Source organism: Rhipicephalus microplus, chromosome 2, assembly GCF_043290135.1.
Source record: "Rhipicephalus microplus isolate Deutch F79 chromosome 2, USDA_Rmic, whole genome shotgun sequence".
Taxonomy (NCBI): Eukaryota; Metazoa; Arthropoda; class Arachnida; order Ixodida; family Ixodidae; genus Rhipicephalus; species Rhipicephalus microplus.
Window position 1 is genome coordinate 75,771,672 of NC_134701.1, and position 15,046 is coordinate 75,786,717.

General features: G+C 46.7%; 2 non-coding genes across 2 annotated transcripts; both read left to right on the forward strand.

Moving 5' to 3' along the window:
- The first annotated feature begins 8,465 nt into the window (after window positions 1-8,465).
- On the forward strand, window positions 8,466-8,538 carry TRNAR-UCU (transfer RNA arginine (anticodon UCU)). The gene has a single exon. It is a non-coding gene; the product is annotated as a tRNA-Arg (tRNA).
- A 5,526-nt stretch (window positions 8,539-14,064) lies between these two features.
- TRNAR-UCU (transfer RNA arginine (anticodon UCU)) lies at window positions 14,065-14,137 on the forward strand. Its single transcript has one exon. It is a non-coding gene; the product is annotated as a tRNA-Arg (tRNA).
- Window positions 14,138-15,046: the final 909 nt, after the last annotated feature.

Sequence of the window (15,046 nt, forward strand, 5' to 3'; positions counted from 1 at the left end):
CCTAGAGTAAAAGCGCTAATGAAAGGAACGCCAGTGCATCGCCCGCACATCGCCCTCGTGGCCTAACGAATAAGGCATCGGTCTCCTAAACCGGCGATATCGGGTTCGAGTCCCGCCGAGGGTAGGTTATTTTCTTTTCATTCACCGAAAAGGTTTCTGCTACAGTTTTCTAGCTTGAAGCAAAGCTTATGCGCTTATTTTTCTCTCTAATCCTTTTGATGTTGTGTTCTACTGTAACCTAGAGTAAACGCGCTAATAAAAGGAACCCCATGGCATCACTCGCACATCGGCTTCGTGGCCTAACGAACAAAGCATCGGTATTCTAAACAGGGGATTGCGGGTCCGAGTGCCGCGGAGGGTGGGTTATCCTTTTTTATTAACAAAGGGTTTCTCCCAAAGTTTTCTTGCTTGAACCAAAGCATATGCATTTCCTTTTCCCCTATATTCCTTTCGATGATGGGTTCTACTGTAACCTAGAGTAAACGCGCTAATGAAAAGAACGCTAGTGCATCGCTCGCACATCGCCCTCATGGCCTAACGGATAAGGCATCGGTCTCCTAAACCGCGGATATCGGGTGCGAGTGCCGCCGAGGGTGGGTTATCCTTTTTTACTAACAAAGGGTTTCTCCCACAGTTTTCTTGCTTGAAACAAAGCATATGCATTTCCTTTTCCCCTATATTCCTTTCGATTGTGTGTTTTGATGTAACCTAGAGTAAAAGCGCTAATGAAAGGAACGCCAGTGCATCGCTCGCACATCGCCCTCGTGGCCTAACGGATAAGGCATCGGTTTCCCAAACCGGGGATGGCGGGGGCGAGTCCCGCCGAGGGTGGGATATTCTTTTTCATTAACAAAGGGTTTCTGCTACAGTTTTCTTGCTTGAACCAAAGCATATGCATTTCCTTTTCCCCTATATTCCTTTCGATGATTGGTTCTACTGTAACCTAGAGTAAACGCGCTAATGAAAAGAACGCTAGTGCATCGCTCGCACATCGCCCTCATGGCCTAACGAATAAGGCATCGGATTCTAAACGGGGGATTGCGGGTTCGAGTCCCGCCGAGGGTGGGTTATCCTTTTTCATTAACAAAGGGTTTTGCTACAGTTTTCTTGCTTGAACCAAAGCATGTGCATTTCCCTTTCTCCTATATTCCTTTCGATGGTGTGTTCTATTGTAACCTAAAGTAAAAGCGCTAATGAAAGGAACGCCAGTGCATCGCTCACCCATTTCCCTCGCGGCCTAACGGATAAGGCGTCGGTCTTCTAAACCGGGGATTGCGGGTTCGAGTGCCGCCGAGGGTGGGTTATCTTTTTTCATTACCAATGGTTTGTGCTACAGTTTTCTTGCTTGAAGCAAAGCATGTGGATTTCCCTTTCTCCTATATTCCTTTCGATGGTGCGTTCTACTGTAACCTAAATTAAAAGCGCTAATGAAAGGAACGCCAGTGCATCACTCGCACATCGCCCTCGTGGCCTAACGGATAAGGCATCGGTATTCCAAACAGGGGATTGCGGATTAGAGTCCCGCGGAGGGTGGGTTATTTTTTCTATAAACAAAGGGTTTCTCCCAAAGTTTTCTTTCTTGAACCAAAGCATATGCATTTCTTTTTCCCCTATATTCCTTTCGATGATGGGTTCTACTGTAACCTACAGTAAACGGCCTATTGAAAAGAACGCTAGTGCATCGCTCGCACATCGCCCTCATGGCCTAACGGGTAAGGCATCGGTCTCCTAAACCGGGGATTGCAGGTTCGAGTCCCACCTAGGGTGGGTTACTCTTTTTCATTAACAAAGGGTTTGTGCTACAGTTTTCTTGCTTAAAGCAAAGCATATGCATTTCCTTTCCTCCTATATTCCTTTCGATGATGAGTTCTACTGCAACCTAGAGTAAAAGCGCTAATAAAAGGAACGCCTGTGCATCCCTCGCACATCGCTCTCGTGGCCTAACGGATAAGGCATCGGTCTTCTAAACCGGGATTGCGGATTCGAGTCCCGCCGAGGGTGGGTTATCTTTTTTCAATACCATGTGTTTCTTCAACAGTTTTCTTGCTTGAAGCAGCGCATATGCGTTTCCTTTTCCCCTATATTCCTTTCGATGGTGTGTTCTACAGTAACCTAGAGTAAACGTGCTAATGAAAGGAACACCAGTGCATCGCTCGCACACCGCCCTCGTGGCCTAACGGATAAGGCATCGGTCTCCTAAACCGGGGATGGCGGGGGCGAGTCCCGCCGAGGGTGGGATATTCTTTTTCATTAACAAAGGGTTTCTGCTACAGTTTTCTTGCTTGAACCAAAGCATATGCATTTCCTTTTCCCCTATATTCCTTTCGATGATTGGTTCTACTGTAACCTAGAGTAAACGCGCTAATGAAAAGAACGCTAGTGCATCGCTCGCACATCGCCCTCATGGCCTAACGAATAAGGCATCGGTCTTCTAAACGGGGGATTGCGGGTTCGAGTCCCGCCGAGGGTGGGTTATCCTTTTTCATTAACAAAGGGTTTTGCTACAGTTTCCTTGCTTGAATCAAAGCATGTGCATTTCCCTTTCTCCTATATTCCTTTCGATGGTGTGTTCTATTGTAACCTAAAGTATAAGCGCTAATGAAAGGAATGCCAGTGCATCGCTCGCCCATTTTCCTCGCGGCCTAACGGATAAGGCGTCGGTCTTCTAAACCGGGGATTGCGGGTTCGAGTGCCACCGAGGGTGGGTTATCTTTTTTCATTACCAATGGTTTGTGCTACAGTTTTCTTGCTTGAAGCAAAGCATGTGGATTTCCCTTTCTCCTATAATCCTTTCGATGGTGCGTTCTACTGTAACCTTAATTAAAAGCGCTAATGAAAGGAACGCCAGTGCATCGCTCGCACATCGCCCTCGTGGCCTAACGGATAAGGCATCGGTATTCCAAACAGGGGATTGCGGATTAGAGTCCCGCAGAGGGTGGGTTATTTTTTCTATAAACAAAGGGTTTCTCCCAAAGTTTTCTTTCTTGAACCAAAGCATATGCATTTCTTTTTCCCCTATATTCCTTTCGATGATGGGTTCTACTGTAACCTACAGTAAACGGCCTATTGAAAAGAACGCTAGTGCATCGCTCGCACATCGCCCTCATGGCCTAACGGGTAAGGCATCGGTCTCCTAATCCGGGGATTGCAGGTTCGAGTCCCACTTTGGGTGGGTTACTCTTTTTCATTAACAAAGGGTTTGTGCTACAGTTTTCTTGCTTAAAGCAAAGCATATGCGTTTCCTTTTCCCCTATATTCCTTTCGATGGTGTGTTCTACAGTAACCAAGAGTAAAAGTGCTAATGAAAGGAACGCCAGTGCATCACACGCACATCGCCCTCGTGGCCTAACGGATAAGGCATCGGTCTTCTAAACCGGGATTGCGGATTCGAGTCCCGCCGAGGGTGGGTTATCCTTTTTCAATACCATGTGTTTCTGCAACAGTTTTCTTGCTTGAAGCAGAGCATATGCGTTTCCTTTTCCCCTATATTCCTTTCGATGGTGTGTTCTACAGTAACCTAGAGTAAAAGTGCTAATGAAAGGAACGCCAGTGCATCGCTCGCACATCGCCCTCGTGGCCTAACGGATAAGGCATCGGTCTTCTAAACCGGGGATGGCGGGGGCGAGTCCCGCCGAGGGTGGGATATTCTTTTTCATTAACAAAGGGTTTCTGCTACAGTTTTCTCTCTTGAACCAAAGCATATGCATTTCCTTTTCCCCTATATTCCTTTCGATGATTGGTTCTACTGTAACCTAGAGTAAACGCGCTAATGAAAAGAACGCTAGTGCATCGCTCGCACATCGCCCTCATGGCCTAACGAATAAGGCATCGGTCTTCTAAACGGGGGATTGCGGGTTCGAGTCCCGCCGAGGGTGGGTTATCCTTTTTCATTAACAAAGGGTTTTGCTACAGTGTTCTTGCTTGAACCAAAGCATGTGCATTTCCCTTTCTCCTATATTCCTTTCGATGGTGTGTTCTATTGTAACCTAAAGTATAAGCGCTAATGAAAGGAATGCCAGTGCATCGCTCGCCCATTTCCCTCGCGGCCTAACGGATAAGGCGTCGGTCTTCTAAACCGGGGATTGCGGGTTCGAGTGCCGCCGAGGGTGGGTTATCTTTTTTCATTACCAATGGTTTGTGCTACAGTTTTCTTGCTTGAAGCAAAGCATGTGGATTTCCCTTTCTCCTATATTCCTTTCGATGGTGCGTTCTACTGTAACCTAAATTAAAAGCGCTAATGAAAGGAACGCCAGTGCATCACTCGCACATCGCCCTCGTGGCCTAACGGATAAGGCATCGGTATTCAAAACAGGGGATTGCGGATTAGAGTCCCGCGGAGGGTGGGTTATTTTTTCTATAAACAAAGGGTTTCTCCCAAAGTTTTCTTTCTTGAACCAAAGCATATGCATTTCTTTTTCCCCTATATTCCTTTCGATGATGGGTTCTACTGTAACCTACAGTAAACGGCCTATTGAAAAGAACGCTAGTGCATCGCTCGCACATCGCCCTCATGGCCTAACGGGTAAGGCATCGGTCTCCTAAACCGGGGATTGCAGGTTCGAGTCCCACCTAGGGTGGGTTACTCTTTTTCATTAACAAAGGGTTTGTGCTACAGTTTTCTTGCTTAAAGCAAAGCATATGCATTTCCTTTCCTCCTATATTCCTTTCGATGATGAGTTCTACTGCAACCTAGAGTAAAAGCGCTAATAAAAGGAACGCCTGTGCATCCCTCGCACATCGCTCTCGTGGCCTAACGGATAAGGCATCGGTCTTCTAAACCGGGATTGCGGATTCGAGTCCCGCCGAGGGTGGGTTATCTTTTTTCAATACCATGTGTTTCTTCAACAGTTTTCTTGCTTGAAGCAGCGCATATGCGTTTCCTTTTCCCCTATATTCCTTTCGATGGTGTGTTCTACAGTAACCTAGAGTAAACGTGCTAATGAAAGGAACACCAGTGCATCGCTCGCACACCGCCCTCGTGGCCTAACGGATAAGGCATCGGTCTCCTAAACCGGGGATGGCGGGGGCGAGTCCCGCCGAGGGTGGGATATTCTTTTTCATTAACAAAGGGTTTCTGCTACAGTTTTCTTGCTTGAACCAAAGCATATGCATTTCCTTTTCCCCTATATTCCTTTCGATGATTGGTTCTACTGTAACCTAGAGTAAACGCGCTAATGAAAAGAACGCTAGTGCATCGCTCGCACATCGCCCTCATGGCCTAACGAATAAGGCATCGGTCTTCTAAACGGGGGATTGCGGGTTCGAGTCCCGCCGAGGGTGGGTTATCCTTTTTCATTAACAAAGGGTTTTGCTACAGTTTCCTTGCTTGAATCAAAGCATGTGCATTTCCCTTTCTCCTATATTCCTTTCGATGGTGTGTTCTATTGTAACCTAAAGTATAAGCGCTAATGAAAGGAATGCCAGTGCATCGCTCGCCCATTTTCCTCGCGGCCTAACGGATAAGGCGTCGGTCTTCTAAACCGGGGATTGCGGGTTCGAGTGCCACCGAGGGTGGGTTATCTTTTTTCATTACCAATGGTTTGTGCTACAGTTTTCTTGCTTGAAGCAAAGCATGTGGATTTCCCTTTCTCCTATAATCCTTTCGATGGTGCGTTCTACTGTAACCTTAATTAAAAGCGCTAATGAAAGGAACGCCAGTGCATCGCTCGCACATCGCCCTCGTGGCCTAACGGATAAGGCATCGGTATTCCAAACAGGGGATTGCGGATTAGAGTCCCGCAGAGGGTGGGTTATTTTTTCTATAAACAAAGGGTTTCTCCCAAAGTTTTCTTTCTTGAACCAAAGCATATGCATTTCTTTTTCCCCTATATTCCTTTCGATGATGGGTTCTACTGTAACCTACAGTAAACGGCCTATTGAAAAGAACGCTAGTGCATCGCTCGCACATCGCCCTCATGGCCTAACGGGTAAGGCATCGGTCTCCTAATCCGGGGATTGCAGGTTCGAGTCCCACTTTGGGTGGGTTACTCTTTTTCATTAACAAAGGGTTTGTGCTACAGTTTTCTTGCTTAAAGCAAAGCATATGCGTTTCCTTTTCCCCTATATTCCTTTCGATGGTGTGTTCTACAGTAACCAAGAGTAAAAGTGCTAATGAAAGGAACGCCAGTGCATCACACGCACATCGCCCTCGTGGCCTAACGGATAAGGCATCGGTCTTCTAAACCGGGATTGCGGATTCGAGTCCCGCCGAGGGTGGGTTATCCTTTTTCAATACCATGTGTTTCTGCAACAGTTTTCTTGCTTGAAGCAGAGCATATGCGTTTCCTTTTCCCCTATATTCCTTTCGATGGTGTGTTCTACAGTAACCTAGAGTAAAAGTGCTAATGAAAGGAACGCCAGTGCATCGCTCGCACATCGCCCTCGTGGCCTAACGGATAAGGCATCGGTCTTCTAAACCGGGGATGGCGGGGGCGAGTCCCGCCGAGGGTGGGATATTCTTTTTCATTAACAAAGGGTTTCTGCTACAGTTTTCTCTCTTGAACCAAAGCATATGCATTTCCTTTTCCCCTATATTCCTTTCGATGATTGGTTCTACTGTAACCTAGAGTAAACGCGCTAATGAAAAGAACGCTAGTGCATCGCTCGCACATCGCCCTCATGGCCTAACGAATAAGGCATCGGTCTTCTAAACGGGGGATTGCGGGTTCGAGTCCCGCCGAGGGTGGGTTATCCTTTTTCATTAACAAAGGGTTTTGCTACAGTGTTCTTGCTTGAACCAAAGCATGTGCATTTCCCTTTCTCCTATATTCCTTTCGATGGTGTGTTCTATTGTAACCTAAAGTATAAGCGCTAATGAAAGGAATGCCAGTGCATCGCTCGCCCATTTCCCTCGCGGCCTAACGGATAAGGCGTCGGTCTTCTAAACCGGGGATTGCGGGTTCGAGTGCCGCCGAGGGTGGGTTATCTTTTTTCATTACCAATGGTTTGTGCTACAGTTTTCTTGCTTGAAGCAAAGCATGTGGATTTCCCTTTCTCCTATATTCCTTTCGATGGTGCGTTCTACTGTAACCTAAATTAAAAGCGCTAATGAAAGGAACGCCAGTGCATCGCTCGCACATCTCCCTCGTGGCCTAACGGATAAGGCATCGGTATTCCAAACAGGGGATTGCGGATTAGAGTCCCGCGGAGGGTGGGTTATTTTTTCAATAAACAAAGTGTTTCTCCCAAAGTTTTCTTTCTTGAACCAAAGCATATGCATTTCTTTTTCCCCTATATTCCTTTCGATGATGGGTTCTACTGTAACCTACAGTAAACGGCCTATTGAAAAGAACGCTAGTGCATCGCTCGCACATCGCCCTCATGGCCTAACGGGTAAGGCATCGGTCTCCTAAACCGGGGATTGCAGGTTCGAGTCCCACCTAGGGTGGTTTACTCTTTTTCATTAACAAAAGGTTTGTGCTACAGTTTTCTTGCTTAAATCAAAGCATATGCATTTCCTTTTCCCCTATATTCCTTTCGATGGTGTGTTCTACAGTAACCTAGAGTAAAAGTGCTAATGAAAGGAACGCCAGTGCATCGCTCGCACATCGCCCTCGTGGCCTAACGAATATGGCATCGGTCTCCTTAACCGGGGACTGCGGGCTCGAGTGCCCCCGAGGGTGGGTTATCCTTTTTCATTACCAATGGTTTGTGCTACAGTTTTCTTGCTTGAAGCAAAGCATGTGGATTTCCCTTTCTCCTTTCGATGGTGCGTTCTACTGAAACCTAGAGTAAAAGTGCTAATGAAAGGAACGCCAGTGCATCGCTCGCACATCGCCCTCATGGCCTAACGAATAAGGCATCGGTATTCCAAACGGGGGATTGCGGGTTCGAGTCCCGCCAAGGGTGGAATATTATTTTTCATTAACAAAGGGTTTCTGCGACAGTTTTCTTGTTTGAAGCAAAACATATGCGCTCCTTTTCTCCTATATTCCTTTCGATGGTGTGTTTTACTGTAACCTAAAGTAAACGCGCTAATGAAATGAACGCTAGTGGTACGCTCGCACATCGCCCTCGTGGCCTAACGAATAAGGCATCGGTCTTCTAAACGGGGGAATCGGGTTCGAGTCCCACCGAGGGTGGGTTATCCTTTTTCATTACCAAAGGGTTTCTGCTACAGTTTTCTTGCTTGAACCAAAGCATGTGCATTTCCCTTTCTCCTATATAAATTTCTATGGTGTGTTCTACTGTAACCTAAAGTAAAAGCGCTAATGAAAGGAACGTTAGTGCATCAATCGCACGTTGCTCTCGTGGCCTAACGAATAAGGCATCGGTCTTCCAAACGGGGGATTGCAACCAAAGGTGGGTTATTCTTGTTCATTAACAAAGGGTTTCTGCTACAGTTTTCTTGTTTGAAGCAAAGCATATGCGCTCCTTTTCTCCTATATTCCTTTCGATGGTGTGTTTTACTGTAACCTAGAGTAAACGCGCTAATGAAAACAAGGCTAGTGCAACGCTCGCACATCGCCCTCGTGGCCTAACGAATAAGGCACCGGTCTTCTAAACGGGGGATCGCGGGTTCGAGTCCCGCCGAGGGTGGGTTATCCTTTTTCATTAACAAAGGGTTTCTCCCACAGTTTTCTTGCTTGAACCAAAGCATATGCATTTCCTTTTCCCCTATATTCCTTTCAATTGTTTGTTTTACTGTAACCTAGAGTAAAAGCGCTAATGAAGGGAACGCCAGTGCATCGCTCGCACATCGCCCTCGTGGCCTAACGGATAAGGCATCGGTCTCCTAAACCGGGGATAGCGGGGGCGAGTCCCGCCGAGGGTGGGATATTCTTTTTCATTAACAAAGGGTTTCTGCTACAGTTTTCTTGCTTGAACCAAAGCATATGCATTTCCTTTTCCCCTATATTCCTTTCGATGATTGGTTCTACTGTAACCTAGAGTGAACGCGCTAATGAAAAGAACGCTAGTGCATCGCTCGCACATCGCCCTCATGGCCTAACGAATAAGGCATCGGTCTTCTAAACGGGGGATTGCGGGTTCGAGTCCCGCCGAGGGTGGGTTATCCTTTTTCATTAACAAAGGGTTTTGCTACAGTTTTCTTGCTTGAACCAAAGCATGTGCATTTCCCTTTCTCCTATATTCCTTTCGATGGTGTGTTCTATTGTAACCTAAAGTAAAAGCGCTAATGAAAGGAACGCCAGTGCATCGCTCACCCATTTCCCTCGCGGCCTAACGGATAAGGCGTCGGTCTTCTAAACCGGGGATTGCGGGTTCGAGTGCCGCCGAGGGTGGGTTATCTTTTTTCATTACCAATGGTTTGTGCTACAGTTTTCTTGCTTGAAGCAAAGCATGTGGATTTCCCTTTCTCCTATATTCCTTTCGATGGTGCGTTCTACTGTAACCTAAATTAAAAGCGCTAATGAAAGGAACGCCAGTGCATCGCTCGCACATCGCCCTCGTGGCCTAACGGATAAGGCATCGGTATTCCAAACAGGGGATTGCGGATTAGAGTCCCGCGGAGGGTGGGTTATCTTTTTTCATTACCAATGGTTTGTGCTACAGTTTTCTTGCTTGAAGCAAAGCATGTGGATTTCCCTTTCTCCTATATTCCTTTCGATGGTGCGTTCTACTGTAACCTAAATTAAAAGCGCTAATGAAAGGAACGCCAGTGCATCACTCGCACATCGCCCTCGTGGCCTAACGGATAAGGCATCGGTATTCCAAACAGGGGATTGCGGATTAGAGTCCCTTGGAGGGTGGGTTATTTTTTCTATAAACAAAGGGTTTCTCCCAAAGTTTTCTTTCTTGAACCAAAGCATATGCATTTCTTTTTCCCCTATATTCCTTTCGATGATGGGTTCTACTGTAACCTACAGTAAACGGCCTATTGAAAAGAACGCTAGTGCATCGCTCGCACATCGCCCTCATGGCCTAACGGGTAAGGCATCGGTCTCCTAAACCGGGGATTGCAGGTTCGAGTCCCACCTAGGGTGGGTTACTCTTTTTCATTAACAAAGGGTTTGTGCTACAGTTTTCTTGCTTAAAGCAAAGCATATGCATTTCCTTTCCTCCTATATTCCTTTCGATGATGAGTTCTACTGCAACCTAGAGTAAAAGCGCTAATAAAAGGAACGCCTGTGCATCCCTCGCACATCGCTCTCGTGGCCTAACGGATAAGGCATCGGTCTTCTAAACCGGGATTGCGGATTCGAGTCCCGCCGAGGGTGGGTTATCTTTTTTCAATACCATGTGTTTCTGCAACAGTTTTCTTGCTTGAAGCAGCGCATATGCGTTTCCTTTTCCCCTATATTCCTTTCGATGGTGTGTTCTACAGTAACCTAGAGTAAACGTGCTAATGAAAGGAACGCCAGTGCATCGCTCGCACATCGCCCTCGTGGCCTAACGGATAAGGCATCGGTCTCCTAAACCGGGGATGGCGGGGGCGAGTCCCGCCTAGGGTGGGATATTCTTTTTCATTAACAAAGGGTTTCTGCTACAGTTTTCTTGCTTGAACCAAAGCATATGCATTTCCTTTTCCCCTATATATTTTTCGATGATTGGTTCTACTGTAACCTAGAGTAAACGCGCTAATGAAAAGAACGCTAGTGCATCGCTCGCACCTCGCCCTCATGGCCTAACGAATAAGGCATCGGTCTTCTAAACGGGGGATAGCGGGTTCGAGTCCCGCCGAGGGTGGGTTATCCTTTTTCATTAACAAAGGGTTTTGCTACAGTTTCCTTGCTTGAACCAAAGCATGTGCATTTCCCTTTCTCCTATATTCCTTTCGATGGTGTGTTCTATTGTAACCTAAAGTATAAGCGCTAATGAAACGAATGCCAGTGCATCGCTCGCCCATTTTCCTCGCGGCCTAACGGATAAGGCGTCGGTCTTCTAAACCGGGGATTGCGGGTTCGAGTGCCACCGAGGGTGGGTTATCTTTTTTCATTACCAATGGTTTGTGCTACAGTTTTCTTGCTTGAATCAAAGCATGTGGATTTCCCTTTCTCCTATATTCCTTTCGATGGTGCGTTCTACTGTAACCTAAATTAAAAGCGCTAATGAAAGGAACGCCAGTGCATCGCTCGCACATCGCCCTCGTGGCCTAACGGATAAGGCATCGGTATTCCAAACAGGGGATTGCGGATTAGAGTCCCGCAGAGGGTGGGTTATTTTTTCTATAAACAAAGGGTTTCTCCCAAAGTTTTCTTTCTTGAACCAAAGCATATGCACATCTTTTTCCCCTATATTCCTTTCGATGATGGGTTCTACTGTAATCTACAGTAAACGGCCTATTGAAAAGAACGCTAGTGCATCGCTCGCACATCGCCCTCATGGCCTAACGGGTAAGGCGTCGGTCTTCTAAACCGGGGATTGCAGGTTCGAGTCCCACCTAGGGTGGGTTACTCTTTTTCATTAACAAAGGGTTTGTGCTACAGTTTTCTTGCTTAAAGCAAAGCATATGCGTTTCCTTTTCCCCTATATTCCTTTCGATGGTGTGTTCTACACTAACCTAGAGTAAAAGTGCTAATGAAAGGAACGCCAGTGCATCGCACGCACATCGCCCTCGTGGCCTAACGGATAAGGCATCGGTCTTCTAAACCGGGATTGCGGATTCGAGTCCCGCCGAGGGTGGGTTATCCTTTTTCAATACCATGTGTTTATGCAACAGTTTTCTTGCTTGAAGCAGAGCATATGCGTTTCCTTTTCCCCTATATTCCTTTCGATGGTGTGTTCTACAGTAACCTAGAGTAAAAGTGCTAATGAAAGGAACGCCAGTGCATTGCTCGCACATCGCCCTCGTGGCCTAACGGATAAGGCATCGGTCTCCTAAACCGGGGATGGCGGGGGCGAGTCCCGCCGAGGGTGGGATATTCTTTTTCATTAACAAAGGGTTTCTGCTACAGTTTTCTTGCTTGAACCAAAGCATATGCATTTCCTTTTCCCCTATATTCCTTTCGATGATTGGTTCACTGTAACCTAGAGTAAACGCGCTAATGAAAAGAACGCTAGTGCATCGCTCGCACATCGCCCTCATGGCCTAATGAATAAGGCATCGGTCTTCTAAACGGGGGATTGCGGGTTCGAGTCCCGCCGAGGGTGGGTTATCCTTTTTCATTAACAAAGGGTTTTGCTACAGTTTTCTTGCTTGAACCAAAGCATGTGCATTTCCCTTTCTCCTATATTCCTTTCGATGGTGTGTTCTATTGTAACCTAAAGTATAAGAGCTAATGAAAGGAATGCCAGTGCATCGCTCGCCCATTTCCCTCGCGGCCTAACGGATAAGGCGTCGGTCTTCTAAACCGGGGATTGCGGGTTCGAGTGCCGCCGAGGGTGGGTTATCTTTTTTCATTACCAATGGTTTGTGCTACAGTTTTCTTGCTTGAAGCAAAGCATGTGGATTTCCCTTTCTCCTATATTCCTTTCGATGGTGCGTTCTACTGTAACCTAAATTAAAAGCGCTAATGAAAGGAACGCCAGTGCATCGCTCGCACATCTCCCTCGTGGCCTAACGGATAAGGCATCGGTATTCCAAACAGGGGATTGCGGATTAGAGTCCCGCGGAGGGTGGGTTATTTTTTCAATAAACAAAGTGTTTCTCCCAAAGTTTTCTTTCTTGAACCAAAGCATATGCATTTCTTTTTCCCCTATATTCCTTTCGATGATGGGTTCTACTGTAACCTACAGTAAACGGCCTATTGAAAAGAACGCTAGTGCATCGCTCGCATATCGCCCTCATGGCCTAACGGGTAAGGCATCGGTCTCCTAAACCGGGGATTGCAGGTTCGAGTCCCACCTAGGGTGGTTTACTCTTTTTCATTAACAAAAGGTTTGTGCTACAGTTTTCTTGCTTAAATCAAAGCATATGCATTTCCTTTCCTCCTATATTCCTTTCGATGATGAGTTCTACTGCAACCTAGAGTAAAAGCGCTAATAAAAGGAACGCCTGTGCATCTCTCGCACATCGCTCTCGTGGCCTAACGGATAAGGCATCGGTCTTCTAAACCGGGATTGCGGATTCGAGTCCCGCCGAGGGTGGGTTATCCTTTTTCAATACCATGCGTTTCTGCAACAGTTTTCTTGCTTGAAGCAGAGCATATGCGTTTTCTTTTCCCCTATATTCCTTTCGATGGTGTGTTCTACAGTAACCTAGAGTAAAAGTGCTAATGAAAGGAACGCCAGTGCATCGCTCGCACATCGCCCTCGTGGCCTAACGAATATGGCATCGGTCTCCTTAACCGGGGACTGCGGGCTCGAGTGCCCCCGAGGGTGGGTTATCCTTTTTCATTACCAATGGTTTGTGCTACAGTTTTCTTGCTTGAAGCAAAGCATGTGGATTTCCCTTTCTCCTTTCGATGGTGCGTTCTACTGAAACCTAGAGTAAAAGTGCTAATGAAAGGAACGCCAGTGCATCGCTCGCACATCGCCCTCATGGCCTTACGAATAAGGCATCGGTATTCCAAACGGGGGATTGCGGGTTCGAGTCCCGCCAAGGGTGGAATATTATTTTTCATTAACAAAGGGTTTCTGCGACAGTTTTCTTGTTTGAAGCAAAACATATGCGCTCCTTTTCTCCTATATTCCTTTCGATGGTGTGTTTTACTGTAACCTAAAGTAAACGCGCTAATGAAATGAACGCTAGTGGTACGCTCGCACATCGCCCTCGTGGCCTAACGAATAAGGCATCGGTCTTCTAAACGGGGGAATCGGGTTCGAGTCCCACCGAGGGTGGGTTATCCTTTTTCATTACCAAAGGGTTTCTGCTACAGTTTTCTTGCTTGAACCAAAGCATGTGCATTTCCCTTTCTCCTATATAAATTTCTATGGTGTGTTCTACTGTAACCTAAAGTAAAAGCGCTAATGAAAGGAACGTTAGTGCATCAATCGCACGTTGCTCTCGTGGCCTAACGAATAAGGCATCGGTCTTCCAAACGGGGGATTGCAACCAAAGGTGGGTTATTCTTTTTCATTAACAAAGGGTTTCTGCTACAGTTTTCTTGTTTGAAGCAAAGCATATGCGCTCCTTTTCTCCTATATTCCTTTCGATGGTGTGTTTTACTGTAACCTAGAGTAAACGCGCTAATGAAAACAAGGCTAGTGCAACGCTCGCACATCGCCCTCGTGGCCTAACGAATAAGGCATCGGTCTTCTAAACGGGGGATCGCGGGTTCGAGTCCCGCCGAGGGTGGGTTATCCTTTTTCATTAACAAAGGGTTTCTCCCACAGTTTTCTTGCTTGAACCAAAGCATATGCATTTCCTTTTCCCCTATATTCCTTTCAATTGTTTGTTTTACTGTAACCTAGAGTAAAAGCGCTAATGAAGGGAACGCCAGTGCATCGCTCGCACATCGCCCTCGTGGCCTAACGGATAAGGCATCGGTCTCCTAAACCGGGGATGGCGGGGGCGAGTCCCGCCGAGGGTGGGATATTCTTTTTCATTAACAAAGGGTTTCTGCTACAGTTTTCTTGCTTGAACCAAAGCATATGCATTTCCTTTTCCCCTATATTCCTTTCGATGATTGGTTCTACTGTAACCTAGAGTGAACGCGCTAATGAAAAGAACGCTAGTGCATCGCTCGCACATCGCCCTCATGGCCTAACGAATAAGGCATCGGTCTTCTAAACGGGGGATTGCGGGTTCGAGTCCCGCCGAGGGTGGGTTATCCTTTTTCATTAACAAAGGGTTTTGCTACAGTTTCCTTGCTTGAACCAAAGCATGTGCATTTTCCTTTCTCCTATATTCCTTTCGATGGTGTGTTCTATTGTAACCTAAAGTATAAGCGCTAATGAAAGGAATGCCAGTGCATCACTCGCCCATTTTCCTCGCGGCCTAACGGATAAGGCGTCGGTCTTCTAAACCGGGGATTGCGGGTTCGAGTGCCACCGAGGGTGGGTTATCTTTTTTCATTACCAATGGTTTGTGCTACAGTTTTCTTGCTTGAAGCAAAGCATGTGGATTTCCCTTTCTCCTATATTCTTTTCGATGGTGCGTTCTACTGTAACCTAAATTAAAAGCGCTTATGAAAGGAACGCCAGTGCATCGCTCGCACATCTCCCTCGTGGCCTAACGGATAAGGCATCGGTATTCCAAACAGGG